The sequence below is a fragment of the Lynx rufus genome, unplaced genomic scaffold, assembly GCF_022079265.1.
Source record: "Lynx rufus isolate CCGP_SWC_20201006 ecotype Redwood Valley unplaced genomic scaffold, mLynRuf1.p SCAF_7, whole genome shotgun sequence".
NCBI lineage: Eukaryota > Metazoa > Chordata > Mammalia > Carnivora > Felidae > Lynx > Lynx rufus.
In genome coordinates this window covers 111374647-111386876 of record NW_025814889.1, presented here as the reverse complement: position 1 = coordinate 111386876, position 12230 = coordinate 111374647, and the positions used below count along the sequence as shown (strand labels likewise).

The following is a 12230-nucleotide window of genomic DNA, read 5'->3' as shown; positions in this document are numbered from 1 at the left end:
AACGGATGCAAGCAATGGATAGTTGACTTGCCTTTCCTAAGTTCACTTGAACGGTTCCAATGGAGATAATTGTTCCAAGTTTTTGTGTTAAATCTCACCTGTTAATGATGCTTGAATCCTGTTCTTACTAAGCTTCCGGCATCCAGTCATTAGCGCTAGGGAATGGAGCAAGAAGGAACTTTAAAGAAATGAATGGCTTTTACAATCTTTATTCCATTGTTATTGTCTGAAGCTCTATAAAATGTGGAAGAACTGAAAACAAGCCCCACACATCCCCTGTCCCTTGCCTTTTGTGTTGTACTTTTACCAAACTCTGGGAGAATAGTATTGCTAATTGAAAGTTTATTCCCATCCAGGCACCTCAGCAGAATCCCACAGAGCCAGGTCAACAGGCGAAGCTACCAAAGTGTCCCAATCTCTTGTGATTTTCTCCTCTTCTCTCCATCCTAGTGCATTATCTGGGGTTGAATTTAAAGTGTCAGGCCACAGAATAGACAGATCGTTCACATGGTAATATTCACTTCCTGAAACCCACATCTGGGTGGGAGTAAATGCAGGACTGAGATTCTAATATTATAACTCATGGTTCTATTTTCTGCCCCTCATTCAGTGGCTTCCTTTATGAGTTATAGATGAAAGTGAAAATTAACTACAATTTTAAAAATATGAAATTTTGGACCTAAAGCCAAGAAATCTTAGTATGCTAATAGCAATAGGAGCAAGATTTTGTTTTTTTACCCTAAGTCCCAGTTTTCATTAATGTCATAATTCTGTATCATAAGAAGCCCTGGGAGATGGGGAATGTTCAATAATGTGAAAGCTATCACCCACCAGCCATGCTTTTAATGTGGGTAGCTCTTTGCAAGATCTATTGCCGGAATTTCTGGGATTCTCAGATGGCGTTTCACATGAGTGCATGAACAGGTACAGCCACTAATGAACTCTTTGTCCTAGAACTATTGGAAATATTCAGAGAACAAATGATCTAATATCAGGCTTTATGTAGACAGGGCTCTTGCTTTGAGTGTGAAGTTGGTTCTTAAAATTCTAAATTTGTGAGATCATCAGGAAAGTTCAAGAAATATTTAGGAGATAATAGTCAGTTGGTTTGGCTGGTATAGAGCTTCATGGCACAGAGAAGTTAAGGACAGAGATGGAAGAATGTTTTGGTTTCTTATTAATTTCACATTATTCCTAGAGTGACTACCATTGTAATCTCTGGATATACTGATGATAGTTATTACAAAAACATTTGAAAAATATGTATAAAAACTTAGAGTCTCATTGCAGTGGGGAAGTTAACAGTGACACAGACTTGTGTTTGAATCCCACATCTGCCAGCTGCTAGCCAAGTGACTTTGGGCACGTTAAACATTATTAACATTTCCTGATCCAGAAAATGGCAGTAAAATATTAACCTCAGAAGTTTGTAAGAATTAGGTAATAGGTTATGTAAATATGAAATATATAAACTAGTTCTCACATATTTAAACCATGTCTGGAACATGGTGAACAATAAATTTAAGTCATCATTTCCTCCCTAGATGGTTGAAGTAACCTCCTTACTCGTGTCCCTGCTTCTGCTCCGACTTTGCCTCATTCTATTCTCAACATGGCAGCCAGAATGAGCCTGTTACAATGTAAGTTGGATGGTGTCATTTCTTTGCTCAAAACCTTCTGATGGTTTCTGATTCACTCAGAGGAAAAGCGTTATAAATGCCTGGTATTTTTTTTTTTAAGATATTATTTTTTTTTTAATTTTTTTTTTCAACGTTTATTTATTTTTGGGACAGAGAGAGACAGAGCACGAACGGGGGAGGGGCAGAGAGAGAGGGAGACACAGAATCGGAAACAGGCTCCAGGCTCTGAGCCATCAGCCCAGAGCCCGACGCAGGGCTCGAACTCCCAGACCGCGAGATCGTGACCTGGCTGAAGTCGGACACTTAACCGACTGCGCCACCCAGGCGCCCCAAGATATTATTTTTTAAAGTAATCCCTACACCCAACATTGGGCTTGAACTCACAAGCCCGAGATCAAGAGTTGCATGATTGGAGCACCTGAGTGGCTCAGTCGACTAAGCGTCTCAGGTCATGATCTCACAGCTCATAGGTTCACCCTGCATGGGGCTCTGTGCTAACAGCTCAGAGCCTGGAGCCTGCTTCGGATTCTGTGTCTCCTTCTCTCTCTCCTCCCCTCCCCTGCTCATGCTCTGTCTCTCTCTCTCAAAAATAAATAGACATTAAAGTAATAAATAAATGAATAAAATAAAATAAAATAAAATAAATTGAGTTAGTCCTTAAAAGAAAAAAAAAAAAGAGTTGCATGCTTTACCAACTGAGCCAGCCAGGCACCCTGGTATGTTTTTAATTTCACCTTCTTCTCTCCCTTTGACTGTCTGTTGCAAACACACTAGCCCCTCCTTACTGTGCCTTCAATATTCCAGAAAGTTCTCCCCACCACCTAATACTCTTTACCTGTGTCCACTGTTTTATTTTCTACAAATCACTTATCACCAACTAACCTTCTATATATTTTACTTGCTTATAGCATTGATTGGTTGTCTTTCCCTGTTACAAGAGAAGATTCAATGGGATGAGGATTTCATTTTGTCTGCTTCATTCACAGCTCTATCCCTAGTGCCCAGAACAGAGCTTGGTACGTAGAACTTCTCAACACATATTTGTTCAGTTAGTTTTGAAAGACTGAACAAATGGGAGCCATTATTAATGAATTAGTGGGATCTCTTAGTAATTAGTGCATGTACATGATTATTCACCCATTCAACAAACATTGGTGAAGCACATAATATAAGCCAGCATTACATTAGTTGTTGGAATAGAGCCAGAAACAAAAGACACATGGCTCCTGCCCTCTTGGAGCTTATGGTTTTAGTGCTGCAAGAATTGCACTGAGTAGATACTTCTAACTGTGAGAAGGTGAAAGATTTTTTTTTTCATACTACTTAAGTATGAACTTTATTTGAAGTTTTTCAGTATCTTTAAACATTACGTTTGAAAACTTCAAAAACTTATTTTGTTTATCATTGTTATTTTCAAAAGGAGTTTAAGGTAGAATTAGAAGATTACATTCTAACTTTTTTTTTTATTCAAGTATAATCAACATCTTCTAACTTTGTTTTTAGGACTGTGAAAGAAAAGAGTTCTGGACATCCCCCTGGCGATTGGCTTTAAGTCTTAAATATTTGTTCTCATCCTTATGATCAGATCAGCATTACATTTAAAAGCACGTATGATAACTTTTAGATCCACTGCAATGCACGTGACTTACTAAAATGTTACTCCAGCTTCTACCTAATTTTAATTTCATATTTCACTTCATGATAATTTGATATAGGTCTCTTCACAAAGCAATATTATCTTAGAGTTTGCAATTTTGTTAATCGCTTGGTGATTAGAATATATATTTCAAACTTCTCATTTCATTATGCTGAGCTCTAGCTTACATTTTAAAAAATGATTACCAGATTTTATTTTAAGATTTTCCATTCTCTGATGAAGAGAGTAAGCTATTAAAGGTCCATTCAATCAGGTAAGTCAGTGTCATGTAGGTTTTTAAATTATTCTAAATTAATTCATCTTTTAGTTTGAATTTGTTCAAAATAGTCTCTGCTACTTAGTAGTTTTGATTCAAAAAATCACCGTTTAGGCAGTCTCATGCTGGATATGATTTCAATGAGATCCTCCTTCACAGTATTATTTCTGTGAAGGCATTGCATCAGCTTGCATTGGTCACACTGAATTTGCCATGTTAAATGCAAGTAACACAAGCTTAACCCATGCAAAGGAAACCGTCACAGTTCAGAGTAATCAAGTGGAAGTTTTGAAATACTCCCTTTTCTAATCACAAGAGGTTAACGAAATTGTAAACTCTAAGATAATGTTACTTTGTGGAGAGACCTGGGTCAAATTATCATGGGTAATTCTCAAATGGAATTAAAATTAGGTAGGAGGAAGTTCCAGTTGATTGCGATCTGGCCAATCTCAAGGCTATGATGATCACCTGTTTCGCATTTACTAGGGTCATATTTTGTCCTTGCATGGGTATCATTGAAATCAAGGCCTCCGTTTGGGAAGCATACAATAGTTCAATAGCATCTTCTGCCTATTTTCTTAACAAATGGGAAGCCAGATGCACCACAGAGTGGTGAATAGGAAAAAAAAATGTAAAAGTCTAACTTGTTAAAAACAAATAATAATGATGAAAATTGGTAACACAGGGCTTGAATGAAAAATAAGAAAAGAAATTTTCCTATAATTAAATTGGAAAGGTGAAAGACTGAAATGGAAAAAAAAAATTTAGTTCTAAGATCTAGCCTGCACTTAAATTTTATTTTATTTTATTCCTATAGAAAGAGAAAACCAATCATTCTCTCTCAAGGGATATAGAAATTGCCACTTTCAAATAAAACTGACACAAATAACAGTAACTTTTACACTAGAAGACTGTAAGCTAGAAAATACATTTGAAAAGTCCAAGAAAAGGAAAATTTTTTGTGTGTGATATGTTCTTGATAAGATCCCAGACAGCCTTTAAATAAGATTCCTCCACTAACTTCAAAATCCTTTAGTGATGAGTATTTGATTTCTTAGTAGCCTGCATTGTAATTCCATTGTATTCAACTAACATTCACAGAGCGCTTATTATGGGGTAGATGCCGAGAACACAAAGACAAATGTGCCCTGATTCTAGATTCAAGGAACTTCTGTAGTGACAGAGAGTCATGAGAATATACACGGAGGAAGCTAAAATTTGTTGACCACTGAGCTATCTGGTAGACCTTTTTAGGGCAGTTACATACTTTAGTACTTTTAATCCTTATGGAAAAATTATAAGGTCGATATTATATGGACTAGCCATTTTATTACTGAAGAGCTTGAGGGTCACCCAGTGAGTAGGGGAGCGAGAATTCAGCGTTAGGTCTATCTGCTGCCAAGGACTAATTCTTTCCACCCTGGGATGCTGAAAAGAGAAATATGTATACATATATACAAACAATACATATATTTATACAGATATAGATAAGTGAGTGTATATTTATATATACATGTACATAAACACAAATATATATAAGCCCACATTTCTATAGGAGCCATACATAGACATACAAGGGCCTCCTTTGTTATCTAAATCACATACTATTTTATATTTATATTTTTTAAAAAAGATTTTTTTAGAGCAGTTTTATTTATTTATTAAAAAAAATTTGTTTAATGTTTATTTATTTTTGAGATAGAGACAAAGCATGAGCCGGGGACAGTCAGAGAGCAAGGGAGACACAGAATCCAAAGCAGGCTCCAGGATCCGAGCCCGATGCGGGGCTCGAACTCACAGACGGTGAGATCATGACCTGAGCCAAAGTCGGCCACTCAACCGATTGAGCCATCCAGGCGCCCCTAGAGCAGTTTTAGATACAAAGCAAAATCAAGGAGAAGGTACAGAGATTTCTTATATACCTCCTGCTCCCACACATGCATAACCTCCCCATTATCAACATTTAGTATGTTTGGTACATTTGTTACAATTGATAAACCTACGTTAACACATCATAATCACCCAAAGTCCATGGTTTACATTAACTAGGGTTCACTGTTCATGTTGTGCATTCTACGGGTTTGGACAAATGAATAATGGCATGTATACATTGTTACAGAATCATACAGAGTATTTTCACTGCTCTAAAAAATCCCCTGTGCGCCAACTACTTATTACCCCCTCCCCAACCCCTGGCAACCATTGAACTTTTTACTGTCTTTTTACTGTCTTTTTACTGTTTTGCCCTTTCCAAAACATCATATAGTTGGAATAATATAGTATGTCGTTTTTCCAGATTGGCTTTTTTCATTTAGTAACATGCATTTAAGTTTCCTCCATGTGTTTTCCTGGCTTTACAGTTCATTTCTTTTTAGCACCAAATAATATTTCTTGTCTGGATGTATCACAGTTTATTTATGCCATTCACCTACTGAAGAACATTTTGGCTGCTTCCAGGTTTGGGAAATTATGAATAAAGCTGTTATAAAGATTCATGGGTAGGTTTTTGTGTGGACGTAGGTTTTCAACTCCTTTGGGAAAATATCAAGGAGCGCGGTTGCTGGATTATTTGATGATCAAGTGCATTTTTAATGTGTTACATAAGGTTTTGGTAAATACAGCCCACATTTCCTTGTTTTCAATGGAAAAAATAATGCATTACTAGAGTGCATTGTGTTTCTCCAAATAACACTATTGCATTTTAAGTACTTACAATCTCTAAGGGATTTCTTACATAATATAAAGCATTTTACAAAACCGCTGATCTAATTATTTAATAATTAATCAGTCATTAGTGCAAATGTTTGAATGCAGAATGCAATAACAATGTGCAGTATCAGATACGAATTATAATTTCCTCCTGCAATGGCAAGCACTATAGTGTAGAGAAACCATGATGTGATGTTAGAATTACACCAGGAATTCAAATAACAAGTAGCAAAATAAAATAAGTCCATTTGAAAACAGTTATTGATTGAAAAGTTGCTGAGATTGAAGAGGTTGCTGAGGTGAAAGGAGAGGAAAAAAATAGAAGGGTGGTCACTATTGCTGTTTGCTGTCGGTGAAGGGGAAGGGGCACTGTGCCGGTAGGGGAGTGAGTGGGACAGGAAATGCCTGAGGTTTATCTATGTCCAGGTCCAAGAAACTGGTGGACAGAGACTGTCTTTCTTGATGTTCGAGACTCCAGCAGCAGATGACTATAAACCACCATCTGAAGCCTTAGCTGAAGCAATGGGACGAAACAACAAACTTAAAACGGACATATTGATATGGACACCCTGCATTACTATTTATAACTGCATTTTGGAAGATGATGCTTTTAACACTTGTCCTGGCCACATTCATTTGCAAGGGCATTTAATTTAATTTAATTATTTTATTTTATTTTTTGTTCTTTTAAAGTTTTGGCACTGAGAGTGTTCATGGCTCTTCTTCCTGTTTCCCCCGTCAACAACCAATGATGAGCATGGAATTGAATGAGTTCCTTGGGTGTAAGTACTGTACCTGCGATGCTAAGGGTTTCTCATTATCTTCACTGTCCACTAAACCCAACTTCTTTAGCATGGCTTGTGATGTTTGCTTTGTACCACTTTCTCAAAACCTTGCAAGTTAGTGACAAATGGCCAAACCAGTTTCTTGTAAACTTCACTCCTTCTTATTCTGATTTTCATCTCCCAGCCTGACTGATGAATCTGAGAGCCTGATGAATCTGATATTGCATGGGACACATCTCACATGCCACCTCAGAGTCTCTTGTCATTTCTTCCCTCTCTTGGGATACATCATTCTTCTGCTTGAAGCCAACCAGCCACATGTCTCGATAAGAAGTCAAGACTTGATAAATATGATAAAACGTTATGGAGATGGGTGATGAAACCCAGAAGTCCACTGGGAGGTAAGAGACAGGAAGGAACTGGAAAAAGAAGTTTTAGCCCCCTTCTTCTTTCCAGCGGACTACTCTAAGGCATGGTTTCTCTGTATAGCCTAAAGTTGTATTATGTCGTATCATACATACCCTGTGGCCTAAAGGAGTCACCTGCCTACCATCTGCATGTGCCTTCTTGAAATACAGTTTATATCAGCGGCCAGCAAGGTAACACATTATCTTGTATTCCTTCTGGTCCTTCACTATCTCATTTCCCCTTTCCTTTCCTCATGCTTCCCTGGTGTTGTACATTCATTAAAAGTATTAGAGCTTAGTCTGTGCCGCAACTTTGTTTTCTAGGTAATCCAGGCCAATGCAGATCAAAGCAGTGTTGGCTGCTTTAGTCCTCTGCACGAGATATTGCATGTTGAGATGGTACATTGATTTGACATTGTTTTTCATCTTAGAGCCATTTTGATGCATGGTGTATTAGTCAGTAGTAAAAAATGCTTCTCAGATATAATCTAGAAGAGAAAGTGTTATAGTATCATCAAATATTTTGGAGTTTGGCTTCATGACAAAATTTTTATGACATCATTGAGAAAACAGAATTTTAATAATTGAGAAATAGCAAATGCACTCAGGTTAATTAATGTTTTTGTATATTTTTCGGCTAGCATTTTGACATTGACTATCCTGTTGGTCAATGTTTATGCGTCTGTTTCACCAACTAAATTTGAAGTACTTGAAGGTAAGGAGTGTGAAATAATTGATAAATACTTTGAATTACCTTCCAACAAATGACCATACAAAAATAAATGCAAAAATTTATATACTTTTTAAGTGCTTATGTACATGTATAGTCTACTCATGGACACCAGATAGGGTTCCAGGGGGCTCATAAATCCCTCCACCTAAGAACTACATTTCAGAAGAGACTAATGGGAAGAGAGCTTTGGAGTGTGTGGGTTTTGAAGGGTCTTTGATAACAGACTAAATAGAAGTAGGGGAAAAATAGAAGTGGAAAGATACTCAATTTTAATTCAAAAATTGCCTTTTCCCCTTTGATCTTTTTATCTATAGAACAAGGACGATAATCATACCTTTTAGATTTGAGATGATTAACAGTAATAGTGATATAGAGAATATACTATACAGTGTCTATATATTTATTGCACGGGAAGATAAAAAGCCTAAAGATTTTTAATTAACAAATAAGATGGTTAAAATGGGATTTTAGAAGAGAAACTCATTGGCAGTTTTCACAATGGAGTGAAAGGAAAAGAAACTTTAATTGCTGGGTATGGAGGAGAGGAGAAATACTGACGTACAGAAATGAGATGAGTGGGCCATAAACAACACTCTCAGCATGGGTAAGAGCAAGACTTTTTTTAAAGGGAAGAAATGTCATATGAGGAGGAGTTAGCATTTAAAAATATTTCTTCCTTTAAGAGGTCACTTTCACAGGAACTTACTCCCACTTAGTAATTTAGAAATGCGTGATTGCAATCATCATAAATGTTCACTTAAAATATTCAAGAAATAACTATGACTACGGTTGGTAGACTGCATGATAGATTTGCTGAGGGAATAGAAACCTCTTTTGGAGAATTTCGCACTGGATTACGTAGAGAGACGAGTTAGGATGATGTTCCCAAGAGTAATGCCGCATGTTTGATTTCTATGTGGGATGATTGGCTTCTTTCTGTTTCTCTCATCCTTAACCTCTTCCTTATGGCTCATAAGGCAGATTGGTACCAATTGGTCTACAGATCCTAAAGAACTGATAGGTCTCTCTTCTCTTTGTTTCTACTATACTTAATTCAGAACTTTTATCTTTCCATTTGGATATTCCATTAGCTTCTTAAAGCAACTCTCTGCCTCCAAGCCTTTCTCCATTTAATGTGTTTTCTGAAGTACAGCTAGAGTATTCTTTCTGAAATACAAAGATGGTCACATCTCTTCCCTGCTTTAAACTCTTCACTGATTCCTCAAGTCCTGCAGAATAAAGTTAAGAGTCCTTAGCATGACTTACAATCATCCTCATCCTATGTCCCCAGGCTTATCTCCAGTCATTCCCACCCACATGTTCAACCTCTGTATACGTGGCAGTTCCAGAGGCTGCCATGTCTGTTGAGAGGCCATTGCTCTTTTTCTTTCCATATAAAATTTTCACTCATTCTACTTTATGTAATTTTTAATACATGAACATAGATTAATCATGCAAACCATATTACAGTTCTGTCCCTGCTTTGCCCCATGAGCAGGGACAAATGTGTGATTTCCAGAGGCAACCAGATTCGATAATTAGTATTTCTGGTGCTTCTCATTCTTTCTTTATCCATTTGTCTAGCTAGCTAGTTGTCACTTTTCTGATTTTAAAAATTTAGACATTAAGGGTGCTTGGGTGGCTCAGTCATTTAAGTGTCTGACTCTTGGTTTCAGCTCAGGTCATGATCTCATGGTTTGTGAGATTGAATCCTGCATCAGGCTCTGCACTGACAGTGTGGAGCTTGCTTGGGATTCTCTCTCTCTCTCTCTCTGCCCTACTCCTGCTCATGTTCTCTCTCTCTCTGTCTCTCAAAATAATAAGTAAACTTCAAAAAAAAAATAAAAAAAATTTAGCCATGATCTCAAAATACTACTATAGAAAGTTAGAATTTAGCTCCCTTGAAGTCTTTTTCTGCAATATTTGTTTACTTTCTGTACTGGGTAAAAGTCTTATTTGCCTCCTCAGTTTCCCGGGTGATGTCCAGCTCCCGGACTGTGATACTGCTCCCAGGAGATAATCAGTCATTTGCCCTGGAATCTTGGGCCCTTCCTCTTGGCTGCCAGAAGCACAGCTGGGCCAACTAACACAAGGTTTAACACTTCTGGCTCTTGTTACCACATCTGGATTTAGATGAAATTCCAGTGCTCAGAATGTGAAATTCATCTTCCCAATGGCTGTTGGAGGGACCAGATAACCCAACTCAGAAATGAAGGAGAATTATATCTGTGGGTAAATTTTGACCAATGAGAGGCCAACATGTAACAAATGGCCTTTATTGCTTACCATCATGTTGCATTGCTTTATATACTCCTGTCACTCATTGACCTGGATTTGTCCCTCTCCAATAAAATCTCAGTATTAAAATTTCTTTAAATATTTTATTTATATTTGAGAAAGAGAGAGAGAGAGAGAGAATGAGGGAAGGGCACAGAAAGACACAGACAGAATCTGAAGTAGGCTCCAGGCTCTGAGCTGTCTGCACAGAGCCCGATGCAAAGCTTGAACTCATGAGCTGTGAGATCATGACCAGAGCTGAAGTTATACACTTAACCAGCTGAGGCACCCAGGCATCCCAAGCCTCACTATTTAAATTCTTTTGTCAGACCCAGACCCCATTTTTCCAGAGCATTCAAGGCTAAGACACTTTCCTTCCCCAGTGTGTGTGTTTGTGTTTATGTGTTTGTGTGTGTGTGTGTGTGTGTGTGTGTAGACAACTTTTAGTTAATTCAATAATCAGAATTTAAATTATCATGACTCTATACATGCTACATATCCCAGCAAAACCAGCAAGAATGATTTTACTTTTCTCCTCCTAAAGCTTTCTATTTTTCCTGGAGTTTAAAATAACGTAGACTTTTGTTGTTGTTGTTCACTTAATTTCCTATGCCAATATAGAAATCTTCCCAAACATTAAAGTTCCTTTAATACGAATAAAAATGTTAGGTAACCTAACAGTTCTTTTGTCTTTGAGATTCCTACTGTAACCTTGTGTTGTCTTGTTCCAATTTGAACTCGTTGACCTTTAGGCTTGCTGTTCCACACTATTCTCCAAATTCTCTTTGCGTGTTTTTTTTTTTTTTTTATATTCTTTATTTCCTGGATCTAATGCCTTACTTTTTTTTGGTTTACAACCTCATGTTGGTGAAGCACATCCTCCAGTAGCTTCCTAAAAAAAGTACATGGGAGGTAATTTATTTTAAAATCTTAAATGCCTGAGATGGTCTTTTTTAACCTTCATATTTACATAATAAATTATTTGGATAAGGAATTTTTGATTAGAAATAAAATTTTATCAGAATTTTAAAAACACTCCATTTTTTTTCTAGTATATTGCACCACTTCTGAAAAGTTTAATGCTAATCTAATTCTCAGTTCCTTGTATATAATCAGTTATTTTCTTACGGGAAGTTTTAGTATCTTTTTCTAAATATCTAACATTTTGGATTTCATAACGTTGTGTCTTATTGTGGGTCTTATTTTGTTAATAAGGTACCAGGTGTCATTTTGTAAACTGAAGTTCTTTTTAAAAATTTTTTTAAAACTATTTATTTTTGAGAGAGAGAGACAGAGTGAGTGGGGGAGGGGCAGAGAGAAAAGGAGACACAGAATCTGAAGCGGGCTCCAGGTTTTGAGATGTCAGCATAGAGCCTGACACGGGACTCAAACCCATGAACTATGAGATCATTACCTGAGCTGAAGTCAGACACTTAACTGACTGAGCCACCCAGGTGTCCCTATAAACAGGTTCTTAAGTTTTAACAAATTATTTCTTGAATTCTTTCTTTGAAATATTTATGGCTCTTATTTCTTAGCTATTTCATTTATCAATAAGTGTCTTTGTGAGGTTTGTGAATTCTTTTAGGTTCTTGGGGTATAACTGTGCAAAGACTAAAAACTCTATTCTCATGGAGCGTACCTTCTAATGGTAGAGATAGATAAGTTAAATAAGTAAACTAAAAAGTATGTTAGATAGTGATAAATGCTGAGGAATAAAAGGCCAAGAAGGGAGTTATTATTTGGGGGGTGTGTGAAATTTGCAA

The 12230-nt window shown here is 36.9% G+C and overlaps 1 long non-coding RNA gene across 1 annotated transcript in view; it reads left to right on the top strand.

The window, feature by feature from the left end:
• The first annotated feature begins 1555 nt into the window (after positions 1-1555).
• Positions 1556-12230, top strand: part of LOC124502219 (uncharacterized) — a 54445-nt gene continuing 43770 nt past the window's right edge. The window contains exons 1-3 of the long non-coding RNA XR_006959874.1: positions 1556-1640; positions 6956-7044; positions 7232-7448. This is a non-coding gene — a long non-coding RNA (uncharacterized LOC124502219). The remainder of the gene's footprint in view (positions 1641-6955; positions 7045-7231; positions 7449-12230) is intronic.